Source organism: Artibeus jamaicensis, unplaced genomic scaffold (assembly GCF_021234435.1).
Source record: "Artibeus jamaicensis isolate MK-2021 breed Jamaican fruit bat unplaced genomic scaffold, CSHL_Jam_final scaffold_754, whole genome shotgun sequence".
Lineage (NCBI taxonomy): Eukaryota > Metazoa > Chordata > Mammalia > Chiroptera > Phyllostomidae > Artibeus > Artibeus jamaicensis.
In genome coordinates this window covers 2,443,150-2,464,230 of record NW_026522054.1, presented here as the reverse complement: position 1 = coordinate 2,464,230, position 21,081 = coordinate 2,443,150, and the positions used below count along the sequence as shown (strand labels likewise).

The 21,081-nt window shown below is 55.2% G+C and overlaps 1 protein-coding gene across 1 annotated transcript in view; it reads left to right on the top strand.

The window, feature by feature from the left end:
- The window catches only part of ITPKB (inositol-trisphosphate 3-kinase B), a 93,933-nt gene that overhangs the window by 56,958 nt on the left and 15,894 nt on the right, over positions 1 to 21,081 (top strand). The gene's annotated exons all lie outside the window — the stretch shown is intronic.

Below are 21,081 nucleotides of genomic sequence, written 5' to 3'. Positions count from 1 at the left end.
GCACTTTTGCTAGAGAATCCCTTGCACTTGGACGAGGGATCGTTTTGTGGTTTACAGAGCACTTTCACATCTGTTTTCTCACTTGGTTGTCACCATAACCTTGGGAGCCGGGCAGGGCCTGTCTTGTTATTATCCCCGTTTTACACATGAGGAAGCCAAGGTCTTGGAATGTTGAGTGGGCTGTTCAAGGTTGCAGGGGGGCGGGGCACGGGGTGGAGGTGGAGAGAGCATCTAACTCAGCTCCGTTTTTCCTTGGCTGTCCCGTCCCCACTGAGATGAAACAGTGTGAGCGTTTCTGAGACCCAAGTTCCCTTTAAACTTCAATTAACCCCCAAGCGTTTTAGGTTGTGCATGGACCTGCCAGTCCTTGCTTTTCTGAACTGCTTCCTCCCCTGCCCCAGCATTGGTGCGTCAGATTGGAAACCAGATGGCCGACTTTCACTGGGCCCAGCATCAGCTGCTTCAGTGTGGGCCACAGTGGCATGGATTGGCACAGGAGTGTCCATGGTTGTTCTTTCTGCATGGCTTTAAACGTCAGAATTACCTTGCAGGTAATCAGTCGTGAGCTAAGAGGCCGTGCACAAGAGGCATTAGGCCACAACCAGATGTTCATTTTAATACATGGAAAATATGACTCAGAATTGGGGCCCATCTGAGCCTCCCAGCAGGCAAATTAAGCCATCGAGGGTGATGTCTTTGTGTCTGGATTGTAGAGAATGTGGGAGCAGGGGCCCCAGGTTCAGAGTGGCACCTATTTCTTCTCACTTCTTCTATTCGACCTTGTCTGTACTCCTTTGCCCAGACCGTATTGAATAGTCTACCTCCATTTTGCAGAAATGTGGATAGAATTATAATGAGGCTCCAAAGGGCGGGCTGGGGAAGTAGTCCAGTGGACATGCAGCCAAGGCGATGATTTTGAGAAGCCAAAGGATGGGAGCAACCTGCATTTGTAGAGCACACTCGAGGGTCCAGAAAACCTTCATCTTTTTGCCTCATTCCGTACGAGTCTCACAGCAGCCAAGGATGTGGGCAGAGCAGTCAGTAATATCCCCGCTTTATAGAGGAAGTAGAAACTGAGAAGCAGGAAGGTTGAGTAATTTGCCCAAAGTTCCACCGCTAGTAAATGGCAGAGCAGGGACTGCTTAACTCAGTGTTCTTTCCAGTCCGCCATCCAGCCTTCTTCCCCTTCCTTCCTCCCACCCTGCACTCCCCCGGGGGCTCCTGGCCGTTCCCTTTGCTCAGAGATAGGAGGAGTGACCCTGAGGGCCCTAGATGGTGCTGGAAAAAAGTGGGCCGGCATCTCTGTCTTGATCTAGGCTTTAGGGTTTGCTGGGGGGAGGCTGAGCCTTCGACACTCACCTCTGGGGAGTGCTTGTACAAGCGTTTCCAAGTGCAGCCAGCTTCTTGCACGCTGCTAGTGGAAAGTAGTAAGAGTTCCATTTTCCTGTGTCAAGCGAGCCTTTCCCCCTTGGGGTTTGAGTAACCACTTCCTCCTCAGCACCCAGTGGAACCTGGTAAACACCAGTCACAGCCGAGTATTCCCCTCTAGAGCCACCGTGGTTTCCTTTTTTTGTCCCCTCTTGTCTTTAAGTGTGAACACACACACACACACACAGTGTCCTTCAGGACAGGTCTCCTTCCCCTCTGGCTGACAGTCCCCAGAATATCCTGCAGTGGCCTTTAAAGCAGAAAACCCACACATAGGTCATATGTGGTTCTCAAGAGGTCCTTTGTCATCCTGTCTCACTTCGCAGGGACTTGGGTTGGAATCAGCTGAGGAAGAAGACAGAGTCGTTAATTATTGGAGGCGCTGGAGAAGCCAGAGGCAAGGCGAGTGGGTAGGCAATGCAGTGGCAGGCCCCGGGGGCATCGGGATGGTAAGAAGCAGACATCACAGAAGTTACTCGGACGGTGGCGAGGCGGGCAGAGCAGGACTTGGTGGCCAGGTGGTGAGGCAAAGGCAGCGAGTAGGGATTCCACAGAGGCCGAAAGGGTGCGAGGATAGAAGGAAAGGGTGAGTAAAACCTTGAAAGAGAGGCACATTCGTTTTAGTTAGATGTTTTAAAAATACTTTAATACTTTTTTTCTCATTGTTGGCTTAGGGTTATAAGAACTTCTTCTGAATTCCCCTCAGTTTTTCTTAGAGTCTTTGAGACTGTGAGATTTCCTTACCAGAGAAATTATTCTGGGGAGCTGATCGCCCTGACTCTCCGGGGAACGGGGGGCTGAGGCCGAGTGAGACCCGGTCGGAGGCCTGTGTGGCCGGGAAACCTCCTTCCTGCTCCCTGTGTCAGCCATGCGTGACGGAGCCAGAGAGGGGGAAAGTAAAGCCACTCTGTGTGTGTTTGCGCTTAACCTTTATGCATTATTAAACAGAACAATACCAGCGCAGGTCTCTGAGCCTATCGGGTAGAGATCTCTGGGCAGAATAAGCAGGAGCTTCCTGCAACTCTGGCAGACTTGCAAGACCGTCCAGATATAGAAACTTACATTGCAAACAGGCTTGGGGTGTTTTCTACTTTGTGCAGCTCGATGACAAAGCTGAAAGGCCAAAAAACCTAAGTATATAGCATCCATCTAATGCATGTGATGTGTATTATGTATTGATCTATGTCTACAGGCTCCAAGGACCTGTCAAAGACTTCCATATGTCTAGAGAGTGTAGGAGAACTTGGTGGGGGGGCGCTGAACTGGTTGGTGCTGACTCCACCCCTGGCCGCTGGCAGAGCTCTCTGGGCAGAACAGGCAGGCGCTTCCTGCAGCCCGGCAGGTTCCTGTCGGCCTTCCTCCGATCACCCCTGCTCCTAGGAAGACAGAGCCTATGTGTCTGCATCTCGGCCACAGCGTCCCTATGTTAAATGGGAATAGCTAGAAAACCGTCCTTGTCATACACGGGGCACATTGCAGAGCCTGTCCTCTGCTGGTCAGAGACAGGATGCCAGTTAAGAAGAGGTATGTTCTGAGTGCGGCAGGTTTCCTCAATCACTAGAATTGGGGTACAGAAACCAAGTGCAGGCTCTCTTTCTGGAATCTTCTTCCTGTCTGTCTGTCCTAGTTCACACCTCTCTTAGGAGCTTCTGACGAGAGTGAGGGGGCTCTACCACCTGGTCGAACCTGGAGTTCCTTCCCGGACCCCACCTCCCTCGGGGGCTGGCCTGAGGCCGCTCCCCCGCCCAGGCCCACCCGACAGCACCACACCCTCCCACTTCCCCGTCATCTGTCCAGACCCTTGGGAGGCACCTTCCACCAGGATCACAGCTCCAGGTTCCAGTGGCAATAGGAAGCAACCAAACGGCAGTCGTGGTCTGAAGCAAAAGTTTCGTTTTTTCTCTAATCCATCTTCCTCTCGCCTGGGCAATTCCAGTGACCTCAAGAGTGATCTTTTTCAGTTTTAGCTTTTCTAACGTGCTTTTTCTACTCCCCAGGTCTGCTCTACACCAGACTGAGGTACCCTTTTAAAACATAAGCCAGATCGTGACACTCCTCCCTCAAAACCCCCCCCGTGCCCTCCCCGTACTTCCATCAAATCCCAAAGCCTACATACAGCCCCAGGAGCTCTGCGTGCGATGACCTGGCTTTACCCCACGCTCCCCTTTGCTCCCTGGGTTCCAGTGTCTTTGTGGCTCCGGTTGGCCCCGAGCCTGTCCAGCACATCACCCTGGGCCTCTGCCCCGGGCTGTAGCACACCCATCTCCCCTGCCCTGGGCCACTCCTCCTCTCCGCCTTGCTGTGTTTTTCTTCAAAATACTCGCTGCTGTCTGGTGTACTCTGTATTCATTTCTTCAGTGTCTGCCTCCCTCCACATAGAACCTAAGCTTCTTCCAGGGCAGGGTCTTTGCTTTGTTCCCCACGACATCCCTGTACCCAGGACAGTGGCAGGGGGCAGCTACTCTGTAAACACTTGCCCAACAGGGAACGAACGAATGAATGCACTGAACAGCAGCCTGGACCGAGCTGTGTATCAGGCATCGAGTTGGGAGCCAGGCTACAAAGATGGCGCTCAGAGTCCCTGTCTCCAGGAGCTCACGAGTTTGATCTCCTCTCCGTGCAAGGCTTCCCACACTCCCTTTGTCACTCCTGCCCTTGAACGTGCTTGTTGAATATGGGGAAGGCCCCTCCACTGTACCACCCTAGCCACGTGTTACCAGAATAGCCCTCCGCTCATGTTCCCAGGACCCTAGCATTCCATGGGGTCCCATTGAGGGGACCATCTTGACCTCATAGGATCTACATGGAGAAGCAAGAAGTTCTGTTTCTCACCCAGGTGTCGGGCCACCCTGGAGGGTGGCCGCATTCTCAGATCAATGCAGGGAGGCAGACCGAAGGTGTCGGGGGAGACACAACAGCAATTTCTAAATGTAACCTGTTGATGCGGCGATCTATACACACTTTACATTGTGAAAGCAAACTAGCCACGTGACAGACATTTTGGAAATAGTGCATGATGTAAGTCCTCATAACCCTACCCTCATAACTAAACGTATTGAGTCTGTTGGTTGTTAATTAATTGGTTAACTTATATTCTATCTTCAGAAAGGATTTGAGGATGCTTACAAACTTATAGGCAGTGCCTTAGAACATAATAAACAGCTAAGAAACCAGCGCAAAGGGTCGAATAGTTTTGTTCAAATCAATGTAAACTTAAAATGCAGAAATGCATACTGATGCAGCTATTTTTATAAATTGGTATGTTTCCTCCCTGCCTTTGAAAGTGTGTATATTTTTATAGCCCATCATGCTCCCCCCCAGCCATGTATTAAAAAATATCTCTCTTTCCTTTTTTTTCCCTTTATTTTTTATGCCTTGGGTGCACATGTTTCTAAGTCTTATTGTTCAGGACTGAGTGATAGACCCTAAGGATGTGCCTCTAATTCATTTAACCGTTTCTCCATTGTTGGGTGGTGGGTTATTTTTAATGCTATTGTTAAGTAAACAATGGCATAATTAGCATCTTTGGGCTGGTAACTTTTTCCATATTTCCTTAAGTAGATTTCCAGAGGTAAAATAATTCATGAGAGGTTCAGACGTTTTTATGGCCTTTGAAATATATTCCCGGGCTGCTTTCCCCAGCGGTCATGTGTATTTGGGATGTCTCCAGCAGCGTGTGGCCTGGCTCTGATGCTCCTAATTGATCTTTTTTCTGTGTTTTGCTAACTTAATAAGGAAATAGTATGTAGCTAAGCTATCTTTGTTAAGCGTATGTTGCTAACAGTCTATTGGCATGTTGGCATTTTTTCCACGTATTTGTTTATTCCTTATGCACCAAAGGGATTGTTCTTCCCACCATAATATATTTTGTAAACTATTTTCTACAGTTTATTCGACTTTTACTTTAGTTTGGGGGGGTCTCTTTGACTTTGGTTCTTAAAAATATTTCCATTTGTGTCGTCAAAGCTCTTGATAATTTCCTCTGATATTCCTGTCCATTTACCTAGAGACTCTAGTCCAAGTTCATTGGCCTGGCAGTCAAGGCCCTGGTGATTTCGGCTCAGTCTCCTTTTCAGAAGCCTCACCTGTTCTCCTCTTAAAACTATCCCAGGAACTCGAGGCATCGGCATATCCAGCATCTTTGGCACTCGGTGTGGATGAGGTGTGTGTGTGTTTTGTAACAGCTTTCTCTTCTGTAGGACAGAAAAATTATTTTCAGTCATAATCAAGAAATAAATCATGCAAATAGCCAGCAAAGCAGACAGTGAAAATTTTCTAGTGAATTTTGTGTACATAAGCGTATCAGTTTTTAAAATGTGGGGAAGTGGTGTTGGAGCTAATACTTGCATGAATGCATGTTTTGGAAAAAGGGGGAAATAACCATTATGTTCTGGTCTGTACCTGTAATGAATAATAACGTGATCATTTCTGGTTTTGATCTTGTATAAATGTGTCAGACTTCATGAAAACTGATCTCCGTTTCATGTTCAGGTTCAGTTGGACAGGGACAGATTTGTCTGTCTTTCCTAACTTTGAAAAGTTTCTTCCAGGTAAAGCAACAGGTAGCAAAAAATCTTAAATGTAAAGATAAATTCATCAAAAATCCACAAATTCCCCATTTCACAGTAAATTCAGAAATCATAATACTGCCCTTATCTGTATGTATGTCTTTGGGATTGATTCCATGTCTCCACTGTTGAAAACTTTAAACAAAGAAAAACTCCAAGTGATCTTGTAGAACGCCAGGTTGGAAATAGCCAGGTGCTGTTTCTTTGTCTTTTTACTGGGCTGCCGTTGTTTATTTCTGGTCTGAAGTTCATTTCTGGTCTGCTCTTGAAGTTCAGGAACGTGTCGTAGCACAGGACTGGGGGACAATAACTTGCGGCCCAAATTGGGCTTGAATGATTCTGAATCCCGTGAACTTGCTCTTGAGACACGTCGTGTAGCTGAGTCTGTGTGTGTCAGGAGCTGACTTTACAGCTGGAAGATCTCTGAATTTACTGCCATGTAGGATACAGGATTTATTAGAAGATAAGTCATAAGTGTGAATCGGAAGCTCACATACACAATTAAGTAAAATAGTGATGCAACAGCTGTTCAGGAGAATTAGACAAAAGGTTTGGGGAGCGGGTGGTAGGAATACAGTTGATAAGATCTCTAGCTCCTGGTCATCGGTGTTACCACTATTTTCAGTTCCTGCAGACAACCCACCCCTTTTGAGTTGAGCACTGATCTTTAAGCCGCTTGCCTCTGGTGCAAACCGCACCATTGCCTGGCCCTCGGTGGCAAGGTTAGCCGAGCTCTCGGTGCTGTTTCTGGTTCTCTGCTTTTGCTCACGCTTTTTCCAGACCTGAAGTCCTACCCTTGATCTGTGCGCACAGCCCCTCCTCATTTTCCTCATCCTTCAAGAGTTAGTTGAAATGCCACCTTTTCCATGACACTTCTTTAGTGTATTTCCTCTGTCCCCCAAGGAGAGGAATTCCCTGTGGCCCAGTATCTGTGCCTCTGCAAGGTCACCGGCATTTTCTACCCTCTATTGTGGTTATTCAGGCCTGTGCTTGTCCCCCAGAATGGACGGCGGGCTCCCCAGGACTTAGCCCTGAACCTAGTACGTCGTATCTAGAACGTGTTGTGGGATCTGAACAGGTACAGATTATTCTAGGTGAGTAAGTACAACCTGAGGGGGAATGACCCAGCAGGGGCCACCAGGTTTTGGGTTTCCTAGACAGGAGAGATGAGTGGACGTTGTTTCGGGCAGAGAAGGGCCTGGGGCCTAGAGAGAGCAGAGGAGAGTTGGTTTGCTCTCAACAAGGACAGACCCTTCTGGAGGGGAGGGCTGATGAAGGAAGGAGACGTATCTGTGGAGCCAGCATTGGGCAAGTCCTGCTGGCTGTGAGGAGGCCCGGATTCTTGTCTGCAGAGCTGGGCTCTGGGCGAGTCCGTCCCCCTGTCTGGGCCTCATCTGCCTGCAGGACTCGAAAGGGATCTGAACTCCAGCTGCCTCTTGCTGTGGTGTTCTGAGCCTCACCCAGCTGCCTTTGGGGGCTCTGCCTCTCTCGGGGGCCCAAGCCCCGGCCAGCCCTACCCCAGTTCCGTGGGAGAGAGTGGACTCAGCGGGTGTCTGAGAGCAGCCGGCGACAGCATGGACGTCGGCAGTTCTGTGCGGCCTGGTTCTGGGAGGAGACAAGGAGACGTCCCAGGGAGTGTCAGGGAGCCAGGTCTGGTTCTGGATCTCGTTCCGTCTGCCTGTGCCACCGAGGGGCTGGCCTGTGCGGGGACCTCCCGCAGAGCCTCAACAGCTGCTGCCCCTGGTTCTTGGCCTCTGGGTGTGTATGAGTCTCCCCAGAGTGGTTCAGGGACCCCAGCCCTAAGCCAGACCCCAGAGTCAGGGCTGGGGAGTCTGAGCGAGTCGCCTCTTCTGCCTCCTGAACCAGGCGCGGAGTCTCGGGGTTCCCAGCTGCTTAGTTTAACAGGCGTTTGTTGATTCCTGACATAATGTGCTTGGGGCTAGGGATTCAGCCCTGAATTCTCCATCTGCTGTCCTCAAGGACACTCACTGTCATGGGGGGGTGACAGCTGTGGTGCCCCCAGGTCATCTGAATGCACAGTAAGGGAAGGAAGCGATGAGTGTGGATGTGCGAGGCATGGAGAGATGGTGCTACAGAAGAGGAAGCAGTTAGTTTCTCGGGCCTTGGGGTCAGGGACCCGGCGAGGCAGAGGTGACGGTAACTGAGCGTGGCTTTAAAGAACGAAGCCGAGTCCTCTGGGGGCTTTGGGGGTGAGGTATCCGGCCAGAGGGAAGGAACAGAAATGAGTGTGGTGTGTCTTGGCAAATAGACCGCTTTTGCCTCAGCACAGGGGTGAGGGGGTGTGGCTGGGCAGGAGCCCTGGAGAATCCATCTGAAGGAGTCCACTCTGTCTGGAGGCTTTGGGAGGTTTAAAGCCACAGGAGGGACCTGCTGGAGTGGGCATGAGACAAAAAGAGCAAGGGTGACGGAGAGGGACAAAGGACTTGTCAGGGAGGTAGAACCGCGTGACTTTGGTGATGTGCTGAATGTTCTGGAAACACTGTGCTATGGTCTGCTTAGCTCTCCCCCAAGAGGAGATCTCAGGGTCTCCGACAAAGTCTGTGATCTTCAGTTAGTTCAGCACGATCCCGTCAGACCTGCTGGGCAGGGGCTCACAAGTCTGGGTGCTCCTCAAACTCCTAGCCCAGAGAGCCCACACGTGGGTGTGATCCTGGTTGTGGATAGAGCCCCTGCCGTCTGTGATGCTCAGCTATGACACTGGTGAGCAGAAAGACGGCCTCTTGGTCCTGAGGGCTCTGTGGGAGGCGCCCCAGTTCGGTGGCCTCAGTCACCACTGCCTCCCCAACCCCGAGCCACAGGCACCAGATCCCACAGGACCACGTGCTCCCTGCTCTTCCTGTATAACAGCTGCTCACTCTCCAGCCTTCCCTGTGGAAAGCCTGACCTCGCACATTGCTTTTGGGAAGACTTTAGGGCAGGTAGGGGGCTGAGACATTTAGCATTTAAACCTCTCCTTGTCTGCAAGAAGCCCGTTGCTAACTAGCCCTCTGTAGTCATTTCTGTCATTTCTTCCTCAGACGGCCTGTGAGGGAAGAGAGAGGATGCCCAAGGGCCTTCGGGTCTGTGCAAGTCAGCACTCCAAGTTCAGTTGGAGTCTGCACTGTGAAATAATGCTGAGACCACCGTGCCCTCCGGTCGCTCCCTAGCGCGCTCAACAGAGTGCTGAGTTTTACAGCCAGAGATGTCAGGCTTCCTCCGGCCCTGCTCAGGTGCCGTCTGGCTGTCTCCTGTCCCAGACTGGGTCATGGCTGGCAGTCCCAGAGGCCTGGTGCCCCAGCCCTAAATTCTGCTCTGATGAGAGGCACAGCGCCCATTCTGTTCAGCCGTGACCAAGTGACAAGCCGTGACATTCCACTTCCCTAGTGAGCGGGCAGTGGAGCGGGTGGGGCAAGGTGGCACGATTGGGTGGTTCAGAAATCCCGGCTGCTATTTCAGGCTCTGTAGGTGAGCGACCACTGGGCCATCTCTTGCGCTTCCGTCCCCCCCACCCCCACCCCCACCCCCACCTCTCCAGCTCGCGATCTAATCGGAGGCCAACTTTCTTTGGGCGTTTTATACGATCCCGTAGACCTGAATGGTCATGTCTTACCTTGCACAGATGATGCAATCAAGTGTTCTAAGCACTCCCCTGTTTTCCTGCATGACCCTCCCCTACTGCCTCCCTGTCTCAGAGGTGTGGACCGTGCTGTGTGTGCCCTGTCTTCTCTGTTTGTAGGTGGAGACATGGGGAAAGAGCTGGCTTATCCACCTTTACATGGCCAGGGAGTAGACTGCCTGAGACCCGCAGAGGGCCTGAGGCTGACCTTGCCACTCTCTCCTTTGTCTCTGATCCCAGGCGCTCGGCTCCAGTGCGGTCCAGGGCCCGGCAAGTGGTGAGGGTGCACGGGACTCGGTGGCTGGGGAGAGGAAGGCCTATTCTCGGTGCGCTGTCCAGCTCCAGCCCGCCGAGGGATGCCACTGGGGGTGGGAGCCCAGGAGTTCCAAACCAGATGCATTTTTGTCTAAAATGTCCGGACTTTTGGCAACTCATTTAGAAAAGAGAAAAATGGTAGCCAAAGAAAATAAGTGGGCCGGCCAGTGGCTGGACTCTCTGCCCTGCACCGCCCGGTCACTTGCCACCAACTGGCTTTCCTCTGGGTCTGGTTCCGGTTGAGGGGGAACTTCCCACTGCCCTTGGGGAAAGGGAAGAGGAAACTCCGACAACCACTCTCGATCTGCCCGCCCAGCGCCATGCAAATGGTTCAGCCGCCTGCACGTCCAGGGCAGACAGTTTCCTGTTGCCTCCCGGGTTTTCCGCCCTGAATTCTGGAGTCCTTGGGCAGGCCACCATCACCTGCCTCACTTCCTTTTCCAAAGATTGAAATGACGACTGCTTGAAAATATTGTCTTCGGTGGGGTTTTTCCTTGGTGACTTCACTCGGAGACAGATGTGCCCTAATAATAACATTGAAAGTTAAGGGGGAGAAGGCAGGCAGCCGGGTCTGTTCCCTAGAAGTGATGTTCCAGCTCCTAAATGTCGGTTGTCCCCAGAGACCTCTGAGGGGCCGGGCCCACAGGAGAGCTGTGGTCACCCTGAGACCGAATCCCTGCAGCTCTCTGCTCACCCAGGGGGCAGTTGTCCCACCTTTTCCAGGCACTGGCCCAGCAGCCACTCTCCCTGTAGATCGGCAGGCAGAGTCCCGCCCCTCCCCAGCCCCTGCCTCTTCCCTGTGGCCAGGGGCCGGCCCTGAGTAGCGCAGGCCTCCCAGTGTCTCTCTAGTTCTTTGGTTCAGGACCACTGGCCAGGACTCTCTAAGGTCATTAAGCCCACGCCTCGGCCTCTGTCGTTCCAGAATACATTTTTCAGATAACCCACTCACGTCTCCCAGTGACGTTTCCTTTCCCATAACTCAGTGGGAAGGAGGCCAAACGAGTGGAAGCCACCCAGAAGCGTTCTGTGAGCTGTGCGGGCAGGAGGGCGACCGTGTGTGGGTTGGGCTCTGAGGCCCTTTAGAAACCCGGCTGCCCTGTGCAGATGCTGACGCTGCCTTGTGGGCCAGCCTCTCGGTAAACCTGGGAAGACAGGAGGGACTGGCGTCCCAGTGCAGTTTTGTAAAAACATGTCCTGTTCATAATTATCCCAAGCGCTACCATAAAATATCTCAATATAAAATAAACGTTCATTCGTTGTAGCCTGGAGCAAAAAGTGAAGGAAACAATTGTGGTAGGGGTGGGGTGTCCCTGCTTCCATTTGCGGGGGACCCTTTCCCCCTGCTGGGTATGCAGGCCGCCCAGGGTAGGAGTTAGAGCAAGACCCCCAGGTCTGGCCCCTGATCGAGAAGCAAGCCTGGGGGGAGCCCCTTGGCCCCCGTCAGCCTCCCTGGGAATAGGAGGTGAGTCTGCAGCCTGCCTCTCGGGGCCCCAGAGGCCCCTGCCACATGGGAAACTGCTAAGTAAGCACTCGGGGCCCCAGTTGACAGAGCCGTACGGGGAAGGGCGATGAGTCAATCTGTTTATGAAAATCACACATACCGACACAAACGTCAAGATGACCCGGGGGACAGCCGCGTTCTCAGAGCTGACGAGTCTTGGGGGTTCACTGGTGTGTCTTTCTGGCAGCCGTTTCCTGTGCCTCCAGCTGTCTACACGTGAACAGATGCCTGACTGCCTAACTGAACAGGCGAGGGAGGCCGGCTGACTCAGAGCAGAAGGCAGAGCTGCGCTGGGCCCCTCCTGGGCGGGCCTGCAGGAGCGGCGTGGGGACCAGCTCCCGGCGCCTGCCTCTCCCGCAGGCCTGCCTTCCCATTTGCTGAGCGCCATTTCTCCGTGGGCAAATTGGCGTCGTCTGTCAAATCTGAAGCGCAGCACAGTATCTTGCTTGGAAATATTTTCTAAATATAGTGAAATATTTGGTATCGCTTGTAAGTTCGCACGCGGGTTCTCAGGCGCTTCCTGCAGTTTCCTTGACAGAAATTCCTTACGTGGGAGTTCGCAAAAACCTGGCTTTTGGAGTTAGTCCAGGGGAACCCCCTTAGCAAAGTTCTTCCTTGCACTTTACGGGTTCTCAGAAGCTACTTAAAAGGCAGTATTTTGTCTGTTAATGTTCTTGGCCTAACAAAGTAAACTTGGAGCAAGCTGGTGGAGGCAGTCTTATCCCTTGTACCATGTTCGGCCGTACCTTTAGGCTTTTTAATTTATAACCTGCAGGTCTTGGGTCTGAGCAAATACCTGCAGAAATACGAGGGAGCGTCCCAGAGCCACTGACACAGGAGGGTTTGTTTCTGGGCTGGGGTGAGCCGCAGGGAGAGAAGGTGGCATTTTAGATTCTTCATCATTTTGCAGAAAACGCCCTTTCAGGTTGCTGGCTTTCTAAATGTCATCTCCCAGCATGGAATAAAGAGGTCTGTTTCCACGTGGGCCGCTGGGCAGAGCTGCCTGGGTCCCGTTGCCTGGCCTGGTCTCCCGGGAAAGGAGCAGAAGGACTTGTTTCAGACCTCAGGTCCCTGGGGGAGGTGGGGGTGGGGTGGAAGGGAGGGTCTGCAGGAAACAGAAGAGCCACCAGGGGCACAGGCTGGTGGCTTCCTTTCAAGGCTGCTCCCTCCCTCGCTGTGTCTCACACCCCACTCTGGTGGCTCCTGGACCTTCTGGACTTTCCAGAAAGACCTTTACGGCCAGCTCGATGCTCTTTCCACAGCAAGGACGAGGACTGTCGTCAGAGACCCACTTCCTGCCGGCTGTGGCCTTCACCTCTGCACTTTCCCCGTGGAAAGGCCAGGGCTGGGCAGGAGGAAGAGGGCAGGCCCTGCTGCGCACACCTGCGGAGCCAACCCCAAGCCCCCTCCCGTGTTTTCATCCTGCTCCCAGGCTCTTGCCCTCAGGGGCCTTAGCCACCAGACAGGACACCAGAGAGCTATGCAGGCCCACCTTCCCTGAGACTGCTCCCTGTGCGGCCAGCACTACACACGCAGCACTTAACCTTGAAAACAGCCCAGCGGGACAGGTGATGTGCCCATTTTACAGACAAGGAGGAAACCAAAGCTCAGAGGTTTGGTGACTCCCCTGATCTCACCAGGCAGCATCTAAACAGGGTCTGGTCAGGACCTGAACCTGCGTCTATCAGGCCATCAGGTAGCAGGTTAGGAACCACACGGAGCCAGGCAGCCCCACAGAGTGACGAAGAGCTTGGACCCTGGAGCCAGACTGCCAGGTTCCAACCCTGGCTTTGCCCCTTGCCGCCTAGTGAACCTTGGGAAACTTGTTTCATCTGTGTGCCTCAATGTCCCCAGCTGTAAAATGGGATGAGTGCCGATGGGATACTCTGGGGTAGGTCGAGATACCCATGCCGTGCACACATAATCCTCATCCAGCATGCAGCACTGCGTCTGGCTAGCAAGCACTCAGTTTGTGTTGGCAATTTATTACCGCTTCTAGAGCAGGGCCGCTCACCGCCTGCCTGGCCTTACCCTGACGTCCCCACGAGGGGAAGGGATGGAAGGAGGGATGGAAAGCCTCTAGCTGCCGAGATCAGGGAAGCTGAAGGAGGTGTGGGGTCTGGGGTGGGATGGGGTGGCCCCTTCTCAGGAACTGGCCTGGGCAGCCTTGGGGTGCTCGGAGTCCCAGGCCCTTCATTGCCAGTTGTCTGCAGACCAGCGCGGACCTCCAGTAAATTTCCACGCGCTGCAACTCGGCGCTGTTTTTTTGCATTTTACCGAAGTAAAAATAAAATCTCTGGGGAGGGAAGGGGCCTGGTGTTTGATGCAGGGGTGGCCATCAGCAGCTGGGCAGAGCCCCGGATGCCCTTTCCCAGAGGAAAGGCTGAGCCTCTCTGTCCTGCGAGCTTTGTCCACGAGGAAGCCAGCTCCTGCAGGCCGCCCCCCACCCCCAGGGCTCTTCCCCGGCCCCGGTCCCTCCCTGTTTCCTGCCATTGTTGGTCCCCCAGCCTCTGGTCCCAGCAGGCTTTGAGGCCCGGGCAGGCTCCTAGTGCAAGAGGCTTGCTCGGCCTCTGTGTACACCAAAGCATTTCCTACGCTTTCTGCTGCTTCCTCTCTTTCGCCTTTTTCCTCCAGATCTCCTTTATTTTTAGTTCCGAAGAGGATGGGGTTCAGGAGGGAGTAACCTTCTGGAGCAAGGAGGGAGCACTTGCCGGGCCCTGCCCGACGGGGACTGTTACAGGCATTTCCACTTTGGGCAAAGATACCTCCCCCCTTGGGTAACCAAAAAAAAAAGTCTCACTTGGCAAGAGTGGGCCCCTTTGATGCCAGCTCCTGTAAAGCTAGGAAGGAGGGCGGACCTGGAACCGTCTGTGATGGAAGCGCTGTCTCTGCGGGACTGGCTGGCCGGGGTGGAAGGGGGATCTTCCACACCCCGTGCGTGCGTGTCAAGGAATCCTGCCAGGCTGCCAACTGCCCCGGGGCCCTGGGGGCGTGGAGAGAGCCCTGGGCAGGTGGAACAGGAAGTTCCCACAAGGAGTCCTCTCCTGCTCCCTGGAGATGTCTCTGGAAAAATCCAGGCTTGAGCAGGTGAGCACAAGGAAGTGGGAGCTGGGCCACGGAGCTGGGCTGTGGTGTGCGCACCCTTGCTGCCCGCTGGCCCATGCAGTTTTCCTGACAGTCCGACAGCTGATGGCATTGCCCACCCACTGTGTGTCCAGCCTGGGGGCACACAGCAGTGAGAGGCCAAATTTCCAATTCCCCAGAAGCTGACCCTGTGCTAGGAGACACGGTACAGAAAAAAACCACAAAGCACCCAAACCCTGTCGCACTGTGGGGACGATGCCGGGAAGGGCACATGGCTGGAGTGGTCTGTCGTGTGGGGAGGACGTATGTGGGTCAGTGGGACAGAGGAGAGAGAGCCCTGCGGGCAGAGCTCCTGTGTGAGCAGGGACCTGGGGGTGGGCCAGGCGTGGGACGGCGAGATGGCCAGCTCTGCCGGCTCAGGGAGGGCACCTGACAGAGTGAGTGCGGGGGCTGAGGACGAAGAGGGGTCGGGGGCAGCCCTGCGTTCACGGTGGGGCCTCACTGCCTCCCGTGGGTCATCAGGGAGTGCTCGGTGGGGCCCTGGGGCGGCCTCGCTGGGCAGGGATTCTGTCTGATGAGCGAGGGGGTGGCCACGATGAGGACCCCTGTGCGGCCCCGGATGCTGCCCTTGGCCTAGAAACTGGGCCTCCAGTTGCAACAGGAAGAAGGCAGCTGATCAGGCGAGGACAGCTGGACAGCCGCTGAGGGTTTCCCTGGTTTGGCCAGAATCCCTGCCAGAAGCTGAGTGACCAAGGGGACTGCCATTTAGAACAGGAGCCGCGGGTGCTGACCGGGGCCTGCACCCCCCACCCGAAGCCGGCCGCCCCTCTGATCTGTCAGGGTGGAGGGGACGGGGCACTCTCCCTGAGAACGCAGAGCAAGTCCCTCTCACGCCTGCCTGCGGTGGCCCAGTGCCGGGGAGCAGGAGCGGCACTCACCCCTCCACTGGGGGGTTCTCGGGAAGATGGATGAGGGAAAGCTGGTGCCCAGCCATAAACTCTGCAAAAGGTTTTTCTGAACCAGCCTGCTGGTGAGGGGCCGGGACGGGGTGGGGACGAAACAGAATATCACTGGGGTCACTTTCAAAGAGCATTTTTGCATTTGGTTTTACCGGTGTTTTCTTGTTTGTTAAAGGGGGCACATGGCGAGCCTTCAGATCCAGACTGTTATTTTTAGCTGGAGCCACCCGCTCTGCCAAGTCCTTGGGCTTCATTTTCCGATCCTTGGTGTCTTGGTTTTGAAAGGCCTTCCCTCCTCCGGTCCAAGCCCTCAGCTCGCTTTTGGCAGCGGCAGGTTTCGCTGTTGGCCCCCGCCAGGTTTCTGGCCAGGAGGGAGCTGCTGAGCCAGGGCCCCCTACCTGCCAGGGCTTGTCCCCCCGCTGCGTCACAGGAGGGCCCTGCCAGGGCGCGCACAATGAACAAAGCTGGCTGGTCTGGGCCTGAGAGAAGCAAGGCCTTGCCCCCTCGAAGGCAAGAGCCATCATCACCAGGGAAACCCTAACTGCTGTTTTAGAAAGACCAAAAGAAGGAGAAGGGAGAAATAAAGCGTTTTTTTCCAAACACGGCTAGCTCGGTGACTTTCGTGCGGACTTGTGCGGGAGCAGAACAAAGGCACTAACACAGCGGGAACCTTCCTTGGGCAGGGACATCGGTCATCCCCTGAGTGTGCCTTTCCAGAGTGTGCCACTGAGGTCCTCTGGGGGCAGCTGGAAAGGAGGGCAGAGCAGGTCTCTGTTCAGGCCTCCCCCTCGGAAAGGCCGCCCCTTTGACAAAGCACCTGCTGTTTATCTGAGGCTATTTTCTAACTGGGGGAGAGACACTCAGCCCTGGGACAGGGAGAGAGGATGGGGGCCCAGTTATTTCATTGGCTGAAACAAAACCCAGGAGTCTGAATCAAATGGTGCGAACCAGGAAGCTGTGTGGCCTTGGGCAACTCACTCAGCCTTTCTGAGCATTTGCAGAATGGAGATAACCGTTCCAGTGAGTGAGGATCACAGGAGATTCTAATATACCTAATGCCTCAGAATGGGTGAGGCCTTTAAAGTGTGGGTTTGAAGTGTGGCGTCTGTGTCTTCTGCCCCAGGTTGTCACTGTCCACTTGTGTGGGTGTGAGACCAAACAAAGGATCCTGGCAACCTTGTTTAGGAGTCCCAGGGTCCGGGGATCATTTCCCTTTTCTGACATTTTGGAGAGTTCTCCTCATCTTGTCTACTCAAAAAAAAAAAAAAAAAGACTTTATAACAATCTAAAAATGAAAGTGAGCCAAGGGATCAAACTCTTTCAATAAAAAGGGAAGTGGTAGAAGAAAAAGTCACCAATTGGGGGAAGAAGTCAGGTGGGAAGGGGGTTAGGGAGGGCAGGTAAACCCCCTGTATAGAGTGAAATTTGTCCGGCGGGCTCACTGTTTATCCCCACAGTACTGTTCCTCGGTCGTGCCTGAGCAGAACGGGTTTGTTTGAGAAGCTCTCCTCCTCCTGGCAGCTTCGCTGACCTGCTGGCCCAGAAACTGGTGTGGAGACACCTGGGCCCTGGTGAGTCACAGGAGCTGCCCTGTGGGTGTCCGGCAGCCTTGAGCATCCCAGGGGAAGCTTTGTGAGGAACTAATGACACAGTTCGCTCCTCGTCTTGCCGCCCGGCAGCAGCCTGACCCTCTGGAAGGGCACAGTTGGGTTCTCACCTGTCCGTGGTGGCTTGGAGGAGGAAAAACGGTTTCACGATGAAAACAAAACAGACAGAGAAGTGAAAACGAAGTGAACTGAGAAGCCTGGCCCATCTCTGTGGTCACCGAGACAGTGTCCAGCACACCTGTGTGGGTTGTTATTGCCTCCCCGGTTCTCCCTTTGACCCCACAGGGTGGGCAGGGTGCTGAGTTGGGAAGGCAAAACGGACTGCTCGCTTCCCGGACCTGGAAATAACCGCCAGTGCTGTGGGCTGGAGGGGGAGGAGTGTGTCACTTCGGCTGTAATTTGCAGGGAGTTGGCCTGGCCAAGTCAGTGGGAAAGGGAGCTGGAGGGAGGGCTGCTGTCTGGGGGTGACCGTGGGGCTGTATGTAAGTGGCTGTCTGCGGGAGGCCTGCTTCTGTGAGGCAGGCCGGGCGTCGCTGCAGCTGACAGGCCGGGGGCGGGGGGCCCTGCTGCGGAGCGGAGTGGGGCCCCCGCCTGCCCGGAGCTCGTTTCCAGGGGCCCTGACCAGGTGCAGACTCGGCCCCTCGCACACCTGCTGCGTGCTGCTTGGCTGACTGGGGGCCTCTCAGGGATGCCCAGCGAGGGTTTGTGGGGTGCCCGGTGGGCCAGGTGCTGGGGGGTCCCGGCCCTGGGGAAGGTTCACGCTCACCCAGATAAGAACTGGGGTGCAGGTGTGCCTGGGGTGCTTCGGGAACACCCGGGACAAGCAGAGGAAAGGTCTGGGGGAAGGGAGGCCCGAGCCGGTCAGGCGCGTCAAGTCCTGTGTGTCTGTGACTGTTCTTGTGAAAACCCCCGACAGAGACGACACTCACACCCTGGGAGGCACCTGGGGGTGGGTGGGTGAGGCATCAGAGCCAGAAGCTGCTGGATGTCACAGGCCTGAGTGCACAAGTGTGTCGTGAACTGCAAACACTGCTCAGTGGGGAGGGGGTGGGCCCTGGTGGCTTGTGTCCCGTGGGAGCGGCTGGGCTGGCACCCGGCTCAGACACCACTGCGGGGCGCCCCCACCCCCGAGCAGACGAGGAGGAAGCTACGCCAGAGGAGAAGGCAAGGCCAGACCCTGAGGGGCGTGTGAAGATGAGTGAGGGGAGGGCTCACGACCAGTGCCCACCCTCGTCCCTCCTGCGGGCCTGGTCGGAGGGCTGCTGGGAGCCCCCCGAGGGCAGCCTCTGGTGCCCATGGCCTCCAGCCCCCTGCTGTCCCCGGCACTGAAGAGCCGCGGAGCGGCCTGTGGTCATCAGCTGAGAGCCAGCGGGTCAAAACCCAGAAGGCCCTGCTGGCCCAGGGTCACCTGTCACCAGCAAACAGCAGGGCCGTTTCCCGCCCCAGGAGCCGGGGCCAGATTCCTGGGCACTGGGGCTGGGGAGTCACAGCGGGTCCTTGGAGGGGTCCACTGCTTGGCCTCAAGCTCTACCGAGACATCTTGATATTCTTACTAAGCTTTGGACTCGGGGCGCGCATTTTCATTTTGGACCTCCAGTTAAAAAATGTGAGATGGTGACCAGGGACCCCCTCGGCCCCCAGCCACTGCTCTGGGTCCCTTCCTTCCTCCTCTTCCTCTCCCCCACCTCCTCCTCCTCCAGTCCTTTGGGCCTGTTTTATAGCAGACAAAGGCCAAACAGGAGGTTACGATCCCGGTTCACCCTTCTGTTTGTTTAAGGCGGCTTCTCCCTGCAGCCTGAGTGGGGACGCCTGCCCCCCGACGGAGTGGCAGCCCGGGGACAGAGTTGATTGACCGTCACAGGCGAGGGGAGGCTTGGAATCTGGTTCAGATACACACAAACACAGCACTGGAGACGCTGCCAGCTCCTCCCCGGCCAGTGGGTCCCTTCCCTCGGCACCTCCCAAGGGTACCAGTCCTCCTGGCATGCTATGTGTCACATGGAGTGTGGGCTGCAGGGACAGGCCAGCTGTGGCTGGGGATGTCTCGGCTGGTGTTCGCCCAGCTCTGCAACTCACTCGCTCTGTGACTTGTCACCTCCAGCATGAAGAGGGCTGCCACTGCATTGTTATAGGGTTTTTCCTCGCTCTACCAATCTCTCCCCGCGGTCTCTGAATATTTGAGCACCTGTGAGTCAGGGACAAGGGGAGGGAACTGTCCAGAGCAGGTTCGACACACCAGACATCTCCCGGCCACTCTGGGTCTTTAAGAACCAACCCCCCCCCATGCCCCCTTCCCCCCATTCTGAATGTTTTCTGGTTCTTTCCTCCTAAACTGCTCTGCATGAATTGGGCAGGAGACCGCACCTCTTACAGAATGAGATCAGGGCTGTTTCAGGCATTGGCAGGTAGGAGCCAGAGCCAAGCCAAAGCTAGTGCTTATTGACCCAAAAGTGCCATCGCCTTGGGATTTTTGTTGCTGGGTTTCCTGCAAGCCTATAAACCTGAGGTGCTACCCAAAACACATCACTCTGGTCTTCAGTGGGCTTAACCCCGTGGCACAGAATGAAGGTGAATGCCATGCATCTCCAGCCCACCTGTGGCCCTTTGCCTGCTTGGCAGGTAATCAGCTTAGTGGTGTTCTGTTTTTCTCGGAAAACTGTGCTCTAAGAGCAGAATTCCCACCACAGTCTAGAAGTGTTTAGCTGGTCTGATCTGACCCGTGGGAGAGCCTTGTGTTACCTGGTAGGTGAGCCTGAAGGGGCCCCTGCCCAGCCCCAACACGTCCCCGGCGTCCTGGGGGTCTTGATTGGTCGAGACTATTGGGGACCTTCCGGTGGGCGGGGGTGGGGGGGGTGCAGAGGGGAGGTAGAAAGCCAGAGTTGAGAGGAATCAGCTCTTCTGCACGCAGTACTTCCAGGTTGTCGGGGTACCCTCCTTCCTCGCCGTCACCTGTCATAGCTAGGGGGGCGGAGGGCATCTATCTAAGGACCGTGGCTCCCTTCAGTGCTTGGCAGGAGACTGTCAGCCCAACCAGTCCTCACCCACAGCCTAGAAAGCAGCTGCCACTCAGGGGGGTTGGTGCCTGGACGGGGCCATTAGACAGGAACTGACCATCTGACATCTGGTCGCCACTCCCTGGCCCTGGGACACAAGTCCTCTGGTCCTCTGTTGCCACCGTGTCTACAAATGAAATGTGAAATGACACATGGCAGCGGGGGACAGGGGCCCTCTCTTTTTCCCTGTCCTGTGTGTCTGCTCCCATAGGCTGGACACAGGGAGAGCGGGTCGCCCTGCAGGCCCCTTTCCCAGGCCTGGCCCTGGAAGTGCCTTTCCTGTGTGGTGTTTGGCGGCCACGAGGCGCTGCCTGGGCCCTGCTATTTAAAACCCACAGGAAAAACCCCTGTGCGCCGCTGCTGCCAGCAGTGAAGTCCCCGGCGTGAAGCCCGCCCGCTCGGTGGAAGATTCCACCGCCCTGCATGGCGCAGGGCGGCCACGGGGCAGAGGCTGTCGTGGCCTTGGCCACGTGGGGCTTCTTTCCAGTTGCAGAAACACTTGCTCACAGAGGAGCCAGGAAAGGGCAGGCTGAGCAGAACGTGCCCGTTTACTCCGAGCCCAGGGAGGCTCTTGGGTCCCGTGAACTATCAGAGGCCCCCCAGCACCTGCTTCTTGCTGGACCCCTGGCCTTTCCTCTCTGAAGAGAGTTCAGGATCCCGCGGTTTCCCAGCGCCCAGTTCTCCTATTTGGGCGGCAGCCTTCCTGTTCTCATGCAGTTATGTTCTCTCCTGCCTCCCATCCCAGAGGTGCAGGTCACAGGCTCAGTGTGTCCCCATCGGTCTCTGGAGAGCTGTGTCCCAACAGGGTAGGCCTGACCCAGCCCAAGGTGCCGTGGTCTTTATTCCAGTAACTTCACCAGCACCCCTGCCCAGCTGCAGACTGACAGCCCCCGGGATAAGCTTTAGAGACCCCTCTCCCTGAACACAGAGCTAAGACTCTCCCACAGACA